Source organism: Psittacula echo (assembly GCF_963264785.1).
Source record: "Psittacula echo genome assembly, chromosome: 3".
Classification (NCBI taxonomy): Eukaryota; Metazoa; Chordata; class Aves; order Psittaciformes; family Psittacidae; genus Psittacula; species Psittacula echo.
This window is the reverse complement of record NC_137736.1, coordinates 17,966,208-17,981,307: the sequence shown is the minus strand read 5'-3', so window position 1 is coordinate 17,981,307 and position 15,100 is coordinate 17,966,208.

Below are 15,100 nucleotides of genomic sequence, written 5' to 3'. Positions count from 1 at the left end.
CTGCCGCTGTGATTTTGGGCTGTTACCAATGGCAGGGCATACTCTCCTATCCCATTTACTTCTCCCTGGTTCCCAGCTGCACCGCTTCCCAATTAAATCCTGAAAAGAAAGACAAAGATTGTTCTGTGAGGTTGCCCCCTGAAGAAGAGAGCAGCCTTGTGTGGATACACGTGGCATCAGCTCTGCTGTCAGCCAAGCTGATAGCTTGGTTGGGAAGGAAGCTCGGTGCAGGATGGCTGCACATGTCTGCAAGTGTCCACTTGGCAGACCGGCGATCTCCTGCTTCTAGGGGGACCCGCTGGAAACTCATCTATACCTTGTGTCACCAGCGCGGCTCAGTGCTTGCCAGGCTTTACAGGCAAGTGTCCCCAAACCATTCTGCAGTACAAATGCTGTGTTGTAGACAGAAATCTGTGGCAAAGACAACTGAGTAATTTGCCTTGTGTTGGCAGGAAGACCTGGGAGTAGCAACCAAGTTCAGTCAGTGTCACTTCTGAGAATGGCTTTATCTGCCTCTTAGGAACATGACCCAGCCTTCCTTCAAGCGCAGCTCACAGGACTTCTGGTTGGAGCGGTGGTGGCTGGAGGCACCAGGGTGTCACAGGCAGCTGGTTCATACAGGGAGCAGGACAAGGGTGAAAAGCAATAGGAAGGACAGGATGGTGACCTGCACAAAAACCAGGGGGGGAATTGCTGTTTGTGAGAGGTTGGCACGGCCACCAGGGTGTGCAGATGAGTGGACCTGGTGATCTCCTCTTGTCTCTCAGGGCAGTGCTGTTCTGAAAGGGTTACCTCAGTTTTCTGAGCTTAGGGCACGTGAAGCACAAAGGCATGACAAGAGCAGAGAGAGAAGGACAAGAAAATGTTTCAGAAGCCAAGAAAATAACAAATGGAGGAATTAAGCCTGAATCTTGTCTTGTGGGAGGGCAAGGGTACTAAGGGGGAGAGAGAGTAGGAGAATGTAGTTAAGGGAAGGAGGGAAAGAGTGAGAAGTGATGTGAAAGAAACAAGCAGAGGCGGGACAAGGAAAGAGGGGCTCACAGTGAGTTTATTTGAATTGCCATTCAAATGTTACCCTGGAAGAGAACCCCAGTTCCTGTGACTGGGACTGCAGGATCCCTCCTGGGGGATGTAGCTGCTGCCAACAGCTTCACTGTTGAGATGTTTTTGGAATCCCTCGTGCTGCAGCAGGTGGGTGCCTCTAGAGGAGAACAGCATCCTCCAGAATAGCAGCGGCTGTCAGTGTTTTAGCAAATGGTGCTGCCCCTTTTTCCCTTTGTCCAACTGTGTAGACATTTATTCCAAGATGTATCATCTTTGCAGAAAGCTTTTCAAAGGACCTGTTGCTTTTACCCTTCTGTTACTTTCTGTGACCAGATGAGGAGCAGAAGACCAATCTAATGGTCACTATGAGTGAGTTTTGCTCCACTGAGGGAAGCTGATGAACTCTATTGAACAAGCAAGTTTTAGGAAACCTTCCACTCTGAAAGCAGGGTGCACATTTCCTCCTGGCTGGAATTTAACCTATTACAATGCTTACTATCTGCAAAATATTGCTGTTGCTATCAGTTGCCCTTTTATAGTGCTTCATGTATCACGCCTCAGGATGCTCCTGTATGATAAGTTTGCATTAACATCCTCATTTTCTCGGAGAGGAAGTTGAGTTATAGTGAGTTTGGAGTTTGACCAAGCCGTGCAGTCACTGAGGGGCTGATACATTGAATAGCTAAACAACCAGCTAGCATGATTAGATTTTTGTTCCACGACATGGATTGAAATTAAGTAGTGTTTAAAAAGTACCTACCAATGAAACAATTTAGCCTCATGAGTTTCAGTGTTTTATTGTTTCTTGGATTAGGCAAACACTTTCTCCCTGAATACTGGAACTTGTGGTGTGAATCAGAGATGCGCTGTGAAATGTTCATGTAATAGAGACACAAATAACATTTGGAAACCCCTTAGGGAGGTGGTGTTTTTTTCCCTTGAATGGTGGGGGTCTGAAAATAGACTTCCATTACCTTGGCTTCTTCAGAACATGTCTTAATGGCCAGGTACTTTGCTTGCCAGAGCCACAGTGTTTTCCTAGCCTTCCAAATACCCCTTCCATCCTAAAGTGTTCCCATGACTCTCCGAGTACAATTAAGGTGCCTTCCCTCTGGTCCCATGATGTGACTATGGCTGCTGAAATCTCAGGTGTTGTAACAGGTCCCCGATCTTGGATCATGGGCAAGAATACAGCAGTACTCGTGTTCAGAATCACAGACTGCTTTCATCATTCCCAGCTGTAGAGCTAACGATGATGTCTTTGTGTCCTGCAAGGATCAGTGACCACACTGGCTATTATAAACTAGTCAGTCTGGGCACATAAGCTGTATTGCATTCACAAAGAGCAGAAATGTATTTATAAATTGTTCCAGTGTGCTATGTTGCTTCCTGTGGAACTGTAGCACTCTTGTCTTTCCAGTCTATCTGTCGTCATGAACCTAGGAGCCAGCTGCTTTGTGAGCAAGGCGCCTGGGGAAATGGAAGGAATGTTTCCACTCCTAATTTCTGTGATCCTTTGGGGTGGAATTGGCAAAAATAAACTCCCAAATGCCATGCAGAGCCCTCCCTGCGAGGCACCATTCATGGGACAGTGTATAGATCTATGCATTTCATCTCCCTTTTTACATGTTTTCACATCAGCTGTTTACCTTCCAGCAGTGAAAATGGTGTGTGTCGAGATTCGCAGGTCATACTTTTATTCCTGCAGGTTATATGGGACAGCCCTGGATGTCAGAATCATGGCATGTAGGGTTGGTGTAGTGAGGTTTTCTTCTATGGATTTTAGAAGCAGTACATCAAACAGTTGTTTCGTGTCCCTTTTGCCTGGTAGTGCACGATTGTCCCTCTTTTCCTTTTCAATTACAGACTTGGGCATTTGGTCACTGTCAAAGTGGCAGCAGGAGCCCTGGGAGCTGGCTGTGTGCTGGGCGATTGTGTGCAGGTTCATCCCCTGCCCTGTAACCCAGCACAGAAGATGCGCTCCCTGCCTTCTGTTTCTCTTTTGTGCAAACTTTGTCATCCTAAACTGGATGATGCCTACAGCCATCTGCTGCGTTTGGTTGTCTGTGGCATCCTGCTGACTCAATTATGCGCCTCTCTGGAATAACGGCAGGCCAGTTTTCTCTTCAACTTTGAAAAAGTGCTTTTCCTGCACAAATGAAGGCTGACATAAGTAGGAGCCCAAAGAAACAAGCTGGATAAGCTGTTTCCAAGCCATGTCAGGTAGACTCTCCATGTCCGAATGCTGCCAGCAGAGCTGCCAGTCTTTCACCGTTCCTGAGATGCTGCATCCTGGGGCTTGGCTTTCAGATGTGGCAGCAGATGTGCTCCCTTCTGGCAGCATTTAACCATTCAGCAGCTTCAATCTTTACCAGCAACTTTGCTTTTTGTGAATATACATTACACCAATTGGTTTGGAGTATCATATTAAAGAGATGGTGCAAGTGTAAATTATGGTTACATTTTTACGTATGTACCCAGGGGAGAAAAATCTTACAGTGGGTTGAATCTTACAGTGGGTTCCTAGCAAAGTTGTTCCATTATGCTTTCATACTCACACAGAAGTGACCAAGCAGTAGAATTTCTGTATGCGATACAACCTGTGAACTCAGTCATCTTCTGGGGAGACATAACTGGAATTTGGGGTAGAATGTTATCCTTTTATTTTGCTGCAGGCTTAGGATAAATTTTGAGACGCCAAGACTGCTTCTAGTTTTCTTCTTTGCCTTCCATGCAGGTGGTGGACCTGATGGCTTCAGCATGCTTTCAATCCAGGTTCGCTGTCTGAGTCCTCCTGACTGTCCATGGTGCCCTGATCCTTTTCCCCTTCACTACATACTCTTTTTTAAATGAGGATAGGGGTCAGATCAAGTGGTGGGGAGCTGGAGGAGAGGACATCAATCTCATCTCAGGGACCCGTGCTATTTACATTCAAGACATTCTGGCCCCACCAGCTGTTCCATGAGTGTTATTTTCAGAAGGGCAATAATCCGTGGGAGGTCAGGAGGGTGGAATTGTGTGAATACATCGGGTGAAGGAGATCAAGACACTTGGAAGTCCTCAGGCCTTGTCATGACAGGGAGTCAGGATCCCAGATAATTATGGCTTGCAGATTGGGAGAACTCAAGGAGAACTCTGAATGTGCTGCTTGTGTGGTTAGGAAAGGCTGCTCAGCTGGGTGTTCACTGTTTTCAGGAGTCCTCTGTGTTTACACTGCTGGCAGGATGTTTCTGAACAGTAACATATATGTGTGTGTGTGTGTGTGAATATTGCTGCATTTCTGCATTTATTTTTAGCCCTTTCTAAAAACCCCCAACAGGTTTGAAAGATGCTGTGGATTGTGAGCGGTGCCTGGCGGCATTGCTCACATTGATGGTTGTCAGAATTTCCATGATAAATCTCTGCTTTGAAAGGCATCCTTCTATTCTGGGTTCTGCAGCTCCTGGATACTGGGAAAAAAATGCCTTTAAAAACTGCATTTTCCCCACAGGTTTGTGAAAATCATTTTTGTTGGCCTAAACCAGGGCTTTTCAAAGCAGACGTTGAGTCTTGTCACTTTATTTTTCAGAGCCTAATTGCAAAAATGTGGCAGATCTCTTTAATATGTTTCATATGGTCAAATGGAAAAACTACTTTGCGTATCAGACTGACACAGACACTGAATGGTGTAAATCAGTAGGGAGCCGACAGCAGGTAGCAGCTCCCCACCACCAGCTACGATGAAGCACGAAACCACTTCAATTATGGCAGAGGCTGTGCAGTCTCCAGGTCTGGTGTAACTCCACTTCATGGAATCACAGAATGGTTTGGGTTGGAAACAACCTTAAGATTATCCAGTTCCAACCGCCTGCCATAGGCAGGGGTGCCTCACACCAGCCCGTGTCGCCCAAGGCTCTGTCAAACCTGGCCTTGCACACTGCCAGGGATGGAGCATTCGCACAGGGTGAACGCTTCTCATATCAAGAACTAACAGAGAGATGAGACGTACCATGGGGTTTTTACATTAATAAGCAAAGGGCATGCATATTGCTATTGCAGCAAGAGAAATCCAGTACAAATCAGCAGCTGATGATTTTAGTGAACACATGCATTCTTATCCCTTATTAACTTTGTGATTCATATGTCCATAGTGTCTTCCATCCATGTGGTGCAAAGCAGCTCACAGGTGTTAATGTGTACCATTCCTCATTGAAGTTGTACACACATCATTGTGATTTCTGGTGCGCACCCAGAAGAGGTGGTGTTGTGAGGAGATTGAATGATGTGCCCTGGTGATGCTGTGGATGCATGGCAGAACAGAGAACAGCGCACAGAACCCGGATGGTGCAGCAGTGCTGCAAGGACTGAGCTGCATCTGTTCTGAGAGCTTTCACGTTTATGGAAAGCTGCTGAAATGTTAGCTGCAATAGTACATTTGTATGCAGGTGGTAAGTGCTAATTCAGAAAATGAAGGTAAAGGGCTTGAAGCTGGGTCCTGATATGCAGTGCAGAGAGCACTGGGAGCTTGAGCTGAATCAAAGTCAGTGTAATTTCACATGCAGCGTTCAGCAGGCCATTCAAACTCAGATTATCTTTTGGCAGATGAGAATAACACTTACTCCCTGGCTCACCAGGAAGACAGTGAGGTACAGCTCAGGCAAAAGGCTTTGTATATGCAAGAGCTGAGCTGTTTTTCAATCTATATTAGCCGTTTGAATGACAGCTATGACCTTTTCTTCAGGTCTTGCGTGACAGTTCTGGACCCTTATGGTCACAAAGACACTGCTATTACAAAATGGAAATAGTCCTGTGTTGCTTTTGTGCATGTTGCATGGGTACATACACAGTGCCATAGCTGTGTTTTATTGTAGCTCCAGGCACATAACAGACACTTTTTTATCCTGATTTGTGTTCCTCTGCAACTGGTTTTCCTTTAGACACATGGTTTATTGGGTAGGGATATTTTTATTTCTTTTATTTTTATTTTATTTTAATTCTATTTAATTTAATTTTTTATTTTTAATTTTTGTTTTTTATTATTATTTTTATTTTAATTTTTAATATTTTATTTTTATATTTTACATAGGGGTGTTGTTTTGTTCTGGTTCCCCTGTCCATCCATCTCTTGTCTATCTCAGGACACTCCATTCCTGTAAGACCTCAGCACCTCCTTGGCAGGAGGCAAGGGCAGGTGACAGTTTTGGGCAATGCCAGGCTCTGGTGATGTGCCTGTTCTCAGACACAAAACCTGCAGCTCCAGGAACATGAGGGCACTCTCCAAAGGCTCAGGCAGTGCCTAAGCTGCTTGTCCAGACTCAGTGTTATCTCTTGCTGCCGTTCCGATCCCATCTGGCTGTCAGCTGCACCAGCCACTGCTCCGTGGGTATTTACACTGCTGCCAGTTCTCATGTCTCAATTGGGAGTCATTTAATGCGGGTGACTGAGATTCCTTGAGAGGAAGAATTCAAAGTATCCCAGACAATGGTGTGGTTAATATTGGCCTGGTTGTACGGCTTTTTTAATATTTATTTTAAGGACTGTTGACACAAAAGTTTTTCTAGGGCTTTACTATCTGTGATTTCAGCCACAAAAAAGTGTCAGAGGCAAAACAGTCTTGGCAGTAGAGTTTAATATCCTTCCTTTGTAAGAGAATAAATGGGAAGAGAAACATGATTTAAACTCTTCAGTGACAGTGAGATCGTAAGGAAGGGACAGTACAGCGTTTTTCATGAGGCATTTGGCATTTCTGATGAAGGATTCCTGGTAAAACATGACCACAAGCCAACAGAGTCGACAAATGAATCAGAGAAGGGACTGGGGCACGTCCGCCTTGATAAAAAACTTTACTACATGTTCTCTTACTCTCAATTAGCCTAATTTGAAGCAGGGAACTAATGAATATTGCTAAATGGATTGAAACAAACAGCAGCACTGTGGACAAGGAGTAATCATTATCAATTGCAGTGTTTCAGCCACAGTGGATTTTTCACACATTTGTAGGTTTTAATCCTGGGGTGTCTGCTCTGACTGTGTGCTTAGTGCAGGGGGAGAGGACTTTAACCAGCAATTTCCGATGGGGTCAGTAACTTGTATTAGTAGCAGCGCATGGCTTTTCAAACCCCATTGCAATCGTTAGAAATTACCTCATCCCTAGGCTGTGCTTTCCAACTGTTAATTCAAACATTTAGTCTGGAGAAGAGAAGGCTCAGGGGGGACCTTATCGCTCCCTACAACTGCCTGACAGGAGGATGGAGCGGGGGGGGGGGGGACGGGACTGGTCTCTGCTCCCAAGGAGCAAGGGATGGGACAAGAGGAAACGGCCTCAAGCTGCACCAGGGGAGGTTCAGATGGAGATGAGGAACAATTCCTTCCCCAAAGGGTGCTCAGGCATTGGAACAGGCTGCCCAGGGCAGTGCTGGAGTCACCATCCCTGGAAGTGTTCACACACCGTGTAGATGAGGCCCTCAGTGACATGGGTTAGTGGTGGCCTTGGCAGTGCTGGGGGACAGTTGGACTTGATGATCTTACAGGTCTTTCCCAACCCTGCTGATTCTGTGAGTCTAATAGTTTTTCTAAGCATGCTTCTGTTAGAAAAGCAATCTGTTATCAGAAACATTGTCCCCATTGCAAGTACTTGTGTATCAGGATTAAAATGCCCCTTAACTTTGTTGCGTTAAGTGAAATAGAGCAAGCTGTAGACTCCCATTGCAGGCCAGCCTATGGTGCAGAGGTGCTGGGAGTAACATTGGAGCTGGCACAGTGTGCAAGTATGGTGCACCCAGGCTGGGTTGTATTTGTGTTTCTGGGTCTGAAATGGTACAGATGTGAGGTGCTGTGAGGTGGTCTGTGTATGTGTGCGCACTACAGCCTTGCTGCTTGCTTAGAAATACACATGGAGTAGTGACAGCTCTGATTTGACTTGTGGGGAGGAGTGCTTTGAACCATAGAAGACAGGCTGATCACCTTACCCCAGGCATGCACTAGGAGAGGAAAAGGGTTAATATATCTCAGTGGGTTTTTTCCTTTGCCAGTGTCTCTGTTGGGAGCTGTGATGTGCTTATGCGGTTAGAAATATCCATCAGGAGTCTGTGAGAATTATTGGTTTTACTTGTTCATTTAATTAATGTCTTGACTGCTGATTTAGGACTGGGTACTTCAATAAACTCCTCAGAAAGTCTTCAAATTTGGCATTTCTCTGGCAATGCCAGAGACTGAAGGAATCTGGAGAAACTGGAAATATGGAAAGTGTAACTGTATCCAAGAAAATACAGGACCACAGAGGGGAAAAATAATCCAAAGCCTAATTTCAGAGGATGAAAGGGTGAGAGTTCTCATGATCTGTGAGGGGGAAATGAAATGGGGGGTTGGGGGGGAAGGACAATTTTCATTGGAATGTCAGCTCCTACACAGGCTCTTGGGTTGACAGTTCATGCTGTGCAGTGAAGGTGATGGTAAGTTCTGCTATACAGTGTACCTGCTTTCCCAAATCTGGGCTGAAGTAGAAGAGAAGCAAGGTGAGAACCCAGCATGGCTCTATTGGACTACGTGATTGAGCAACGGCTAATTTTAGACACTTGTTTCTGAAACATCCTGCCCGCAGCTTGGCACCCGTCAGTCTTGTTCTGTCAGGAGCACTTTCCAGCCTCAAACTGTGTTCCCAGGCTGAAGAGCTGGCATGGCAGTTACTTAAAAAGCAAACCCAAACAAACAGCAGCAAGTTTCTGACCTCAGGCTTGCCTCTCCCTGCTAATCTGATTCCTTTTAAGGGTAGGAGCTGGAGTTTAATGTGATTCCTAGTGAAACCCTGTGTGGAGCTCAATATGAGGGTGTTGGGTTTTGCTGGTCGTGTCCTACCAGCCCATATCCACTTCTAGAAAAATCTCTTGATGTGTCTTTTGCTTTCTTTATATTGCCATAGAGCTGAGCATCGCTGACATGCCTTTTTAAGGTTAGGTTCATGTCCAATATGAACAAGGGAGTTTAACTCTCTCGTGGGTCCCTAACAGTTCATTTTGACCCCATCTGTCTTACCCCTTCCCATCTAAATTAACCTTGTGATAGAGAGGAGCTTCTGAGTATGAATAGTGAGTCAGAAAACCCAGCTCTGAGTATTCCCCAAGCACCTTCCTGCTATGATGCAGCCCTGACAGACGGAGATGTCCTCTCAAAAAGTACCAGTGGTCTACAGGGCGCTTGGTTTTGCTCCTGCAAACACTGCAGCAGGGCTGCTGCCTTGCAAGAGTTTGTCACGGGCCAGCCAAATGGAGTCTGCAATACAGAAATCAAGCAAGAGAAAAAGTGCCTAATCCCTTAATATGATGCAGTGACCTCGAGGGAGGAAAGTGGCTTAATGTAGCAATCCTCCAGGCCTTGGTCCAGAAGTAATTTTAAAGGAATACACAAATATTGTACCTTTTCAGAGTTTTGCTTCCTTGCTTGCTCTGGGGGAATACTTTTTTGGCAGCAAATGTGGTATTAGATCTTTTATTCATCCAGAGACTGGTGATTTTGCATTAACAGGTAGGTTATGAAGCTCAGCACGGCAAACTGCTTTACAGGATGGGGCAGTGTGTTTTATGCCAGTGCTGTAGTGCCTTCACGTTGCTTTTGCTACATGTGTGCTTGGGAAGCAAGGAGGTGATGAAACCCCCTGTGCGGGAGCACAGAATGAGGAAAAGTGGTGTTCATGTGGAGAAGCTGCTCAAGAACTCGGACCTTCCCATGGCAACTTTGTGAGCAGCCAAGAAAAGGTCTTCTCTGCCCCTTACCCACATCCATCCTGCTGTGGTATTCCTGCATGGGCATCGAGGATTCCCAGTGATGTCTTGGGCAACACCTAGGGACTAGTGGAAGGGAGCTAAAAATGAATTTGAGTAACCATTGTTTCTACCAGCCAGTGCATCGTGGCTCTCAGATGTTTGCTATTATTGATCTAATGCGTAACTGTCTTTAAAACACCTTTTGGTGTGTATTTATTGCACGTACTGTCTGATGGAGGCGCGCTGTTTGGTTTGTGACTGGCAGGATTGGTTACACAATACTGTTTATGCTTCCTGATGGCTGGAGGGACATGCAGCTGCCTCTGGGGTGGATATTGGCCAGTATGAATTTAAAGTTTACTTTCCATGACTGACATTTGCTTTCTGAGAACTCTGTTGCCCGTCAGACTCGATGGCTCAAATGTCTGTGGGAAACGGTGGTGGTATGTGAATGTGGTCTTGGCAAGTTAACTTTGAAACCGATGTTCAGTGGAGGAAAAATGAAGCATTTCTGCATATTTGTTTTTTTCTAGAGTGAGTTTATAAGCTCATCTGATCCTCTTTCTGTCATATTTTCATGATATTTTTTCTGTATCTATATCTCTATATTGTATTACAATTCCTGTGGTCCCTAGGAAGATCTTTAATTATCTAGACCTTATAAGCAGCAAACACTTAAGGCAAAAGCAAAGCTATTAATTGTATGCTTCAGAATCATAGTTTTTTCTCCCTGAAAAGTGTATTTTGAGATAAGCTGCTGCTCTCCATCCTCATTCTTGGTCCATCTGCACCTCCACTGCAGCTGGTAACCTAAGTACCGAAATGTTGCTCCTTATTCACAAATGTGTACAAAAATGGGCATCCGCCCTGTACAGGATCCCTTCCTGTAAGCCCTGCTGAGGTGCCAAAATCCTTTGGGGCAGTTAGAGCCTGCTGAGCCAGGCCCATGAAGAACCCCAGCCAGACCACAGTGTTGCTGAGAACCTCCCAAGGGAGCAGGAGCAGCAGAGGGGGATCCCCTGGGGACAGCAGTTCCCCTCCTGCCTTTGTTAGTGCCAGGCTTCCTGGGAAGCAGCAGTGCTGGAAGGAGAGCTGCTCTTCCATGGTTCCTGCTAGTTAGTGCTGGAGGTTCGCAGCACTTGCCATTGCTGCGGGTTGAGCCCTCTGCTATGCTACACTGGCTTTCTGAATTGTGAATTTCTGCATTCTTCATATTTGGGCTATTTGCAGCCTAGTTAAGCATGTTCTTATTGCTGTGGACACGCTGCTTTTGTCCTTTGGGTGGAAAAGTGTTTGAGGGGGGATTGTGCAGTCTGGCATCTTCTTACCTGTTTCCTTTAACAGTCTGAAACATTATCAGCTCTGAGTTTGCTTGAGTATTGCCTTGTTCACATATTCTGAAGGAGGAAACAACATACTTGACTGTGCTCTACATTAGTCAGTGCTTTTAGTATCCTTCAGTTTCTCCCTCATTTGTCTCTTAGCCCACTCAGCTGTCCCACTGTGCTGTTTGGGGAGAGGGACTTAAAGGCATGACCTTGTCTCGATTCATTACTTTGTTAGTTTTGGCATTCTATGTATTTTTAAATATAGCTTTTCCTTTTATAGGATTAAGTATTTCTGTTTTAAGAGCTTGTTGAAACATACGTTTCCCTGTTCTCCTATCTTAGGCTTGGCAGCTGGTCAGCACAAGGCTGTAGATCAAAACGGATTTCTGGCTCCTTCAGACACCAGTTAGGGGCAATGCTGGAATGGTTTGAGGTGCTGACCAAGGAGATGACTGGGGATGGTGTTGCTGTTAAATATCGGTTCCAGCTGTTGCTGGAGAATTCAGGTTTGAGAAGCTGAGTGGGTCCAGACTCTGGAGAAGAGAGGGACAAGAGCAGAATTAAAAGCTTTTGGATTATCCTACTCCCCGACCTTTTTCTTTATAATGCTGCCATTTAAAGATTGAATGCCTATCCAAGGACTGAATTTAATATATAATGTTGTTTTAGGGCCATCCATCCATCTGATAAAAGCAATAGATACAAAATCTGTCTGAAATGACAGGCTGGCCTCTCTGCTCACTGGCTGAAGTAAATGTGCTCCTACTGTGGTGTGATAACCTGGCCAGACTTAACAGTGGATTACAAGAATCACAAGTTTATGCTCTATCAGCCAGTGTGAACATCCATCCATCAACTATTCCCCTCTTGCTGTACCTATAAGACAGAACCAAGGAGGCATTAAGAAATGAGTGGCAAAGGGAGATTATCTGCCTTGATACATGTATTCTCTAGGCTGGAGACAGCGAGGTGGGGTGGTTGTATTCCTGTGGTCTCAAAAGATCACCAGAACACCACCTGTGAACCCACTTGGATCTTAAAGGTCCAGAATGGCACAGAGGAGTTCCTTATCCTCATTTTTTGGTTATACTTTGCTCTCCAGCAGAGACTGTAGCTTGGAGTTTTTAAAGTTTGGGCTATTGCTTTTTATAAACCAAGAGCAGTTTGTTAAGCAAGACCTGGGTTAGTGCTTGAGTGGCCCTTTGAAACAGTAATATTCAATAGACAAGCTTTCCAAGGAGAGTGATCCTGACTTACTCATTGCTTATTTCTCCCAGCAAATGGCACCCTAAGGTGCAGGCATGCTCAGGGCTGTGCACATGGCTATTAAAAACCCCAGGCCTGCGGGACTAATCCTGCCTCCTTGCTGCATTGTGTGGCTGTGGGTGCTCAGGTGGCATCCTCCTTTCAGGTCTTAAAATCCACAAACCGAGGCTTCTTTAATCTTAAAGGGTTTCTGCAGTTTCTAACACAGTTGAAGGGGCTCTCATTGAATTCCAGTTTCATTCCTTATGCCCCCTCTCAGGGTCCTTGTTGGGACCCAGTACTGTACTGGTCTCCAGCTTCCCAGCCTGCAGAGTCCCATGGGATGGGAGACTGCGTGGAGAAAGGAAGGAAAGGCACTTCCTTTGAATGGACAGGGGAACCAGGGTCAGAAGGAGGGAGCCTGTGAAAGCTGGAAAGTGGGAGCAGGGGATTAAGTTCAGAGAAGGGGGCATCAGCTGGGGGAAGAAAGGATTTTCTTTGGTCTGGGCAACTACATCTTAAGAGAGCTGAGTACCCACAGGAGCTCTCTGCAGAGATGTATAGCAGTGGATTCTCAATGTCTCTTTAAAACCTCTTAAAAAGTCTTTTGGGGCTCTGTTGCTGCATGGACAAACAGTCAGATGCTCAGGGTTTTGCCACCCTTTCCCTGCTGAGTTGGCCTCACGCTGCAGGTGGCCAATCTGCATGCAGAGGTGTGCTAGGGAATGCAAGAAGGGAGGGTTTCCATTGCAAGAGGATGGAAGCTCTGCAATCCTTCCAGCTCTTCCCACTCTTCCTTGGTAATGCAGAGGCAGGCAGGGGAGCTGGAGGGGGTTTCTGTTAGCCAGTCAATCAATCATTTCCCCATGTTTGTTATTTATCCCCCTGGCTGAGCCCTCTCATCCCTGCCACTCCAGCGACGGGGATTTCTGTGATCTCTGAGCAGCAGAGGCTGGCGGGCAGCCTGGTCAATGCTAGCAGCTCGTTCTCAGCCACGTGAGAGGAGGAACTTCAGCAAGGAGAGATGGAGTTAGAACTTTATTAGGAGAAACTTAGGCATGATTGACTAAAGTCTCATGTTAAGGAAAGCACGCAGGTCTTTCCAGAATTAAAAAATACACATATATAAACCACCTTACAAACAAAAGAAATGGTTTCCCCTCTGTGTGTGTGAATGTGTACGTATACGTACAGGGAACTATACCAAAGGTAATTATGTATCAGGAGCAAGGATTCACAATCCCTTTTGGTGGCCTTAAGAGAGGGAATGGCTCAGTCCCCTCATAACCTGGTCCTGGCCATTCACTCATACAGTCCAGTGTTGGGAAGCGGTGTCTAATGTCTGAAACGGCAGTGCAGGGTAAACAACAGGGAGCAGCTTAGCTCTGTTTAGCAAATCTCTTTAAAAGAGGGATGTCAGCTCTGCACTGGGGTATCTGGAGTGGGAGCTGCCTACAGATCTCACCCACCAGACCCACTGTGCAGTGTTGGGCCCCAGTGGCTGCTCTGAGTAGTTACAGAGATGGGAAAAGCTGGTCCATGGGTGGTTTCTTACACAATATACACTATGGGATGGAGTGGAGATGAAGGTGACTTGATGGCAGAACAGGGGCTTGCTGCGAGGACAAATGTCTTGGCTTGCACTGGCTGGCAGGCTTGAGAGAGCAGCCAAGATGTGACGTGAAGGACCTGGAGACTTGCTTCTGGCAAAAGATGCTGAAGTGTGTTGGTGAGTTAGTGAGGAGAAGACACAGGCCGTACCTGTTCTGCAGATAATCAGAGGATGTTTTCCTCTCAAGTTGGCAGCTGGCAGCACCGTTTCAGCAGCGTTCAAGTTGCTTGAAAGATGAGTTTTAAAAGGGAAAACCCCTCTTTGTTTCCACATGATAATTGCTCTTTTTTACTAGTGAGATATCTGTTCTCACAGGAGACTTTCCATTTCTGTTAATGGATGTCTTGCTTAGAATTGATGGCATAAGTGTCTTGGGAAAATTCCCTGGTCTTCATAAACCAGTCATCTAAGCGATATCCCCGGGGCCAGTCTGCTGTGCTGACTTAGGAATGAGGAAGGGATTCCAATGTTAGACACGAGGCAGCTGTGCGTGGGGGCCACGGACGTCCGTATTTATGGGGAACTGTTATATACACAATGTCAAAAAATTCAAGTAGGCTTTATTATATAGGTAAACTGGTATAAAATATCTGGGCTCAGGAGGAGAAAGGGAGGGTTAGAAAGGCTGAGAACAAAGCAGATGAGAAAGTCTTTCAGAAGACCTACCAGTGTGTTTCTGCTTCCTGCAGGTGAGGGAAGCTTCAGCTCTGTATAACTGCCAAGCTGATGTGGCAAATGTTGAATAGACACAAAGATGTAAGGAGGTTGAGGTTCAGTCTGTTGAATACGGTGTCACAGCAGATACCTGCTGGTCAGCCTCAGGAGTCTGCTGGCCTGTGCTCTACTAGGCTGAGGATGGTGAGTCTCAGATCCCTGTGCGTCCCATGATGAAAATAAGGCTTAGAACTTCACATCTTGAGATTGGTGCCTCTCTTCAGTGTGTGTCTCCCAGTGGCTGTCCCTGCCTTAAGCTGTGACAGGAGCTGTCTGCGATACAACAATGATGTTCACTGGAAAGGAGCAAGAGGGTGTTAAAACAGAGCGAGGTTAGTGGCAGAAGTCTGGAGTCCACTTTGCAGAAGGTCTACTAAGTGCTGAGACTGCTCCTTCTTCTCATCCCTCCTGGAGCCAGG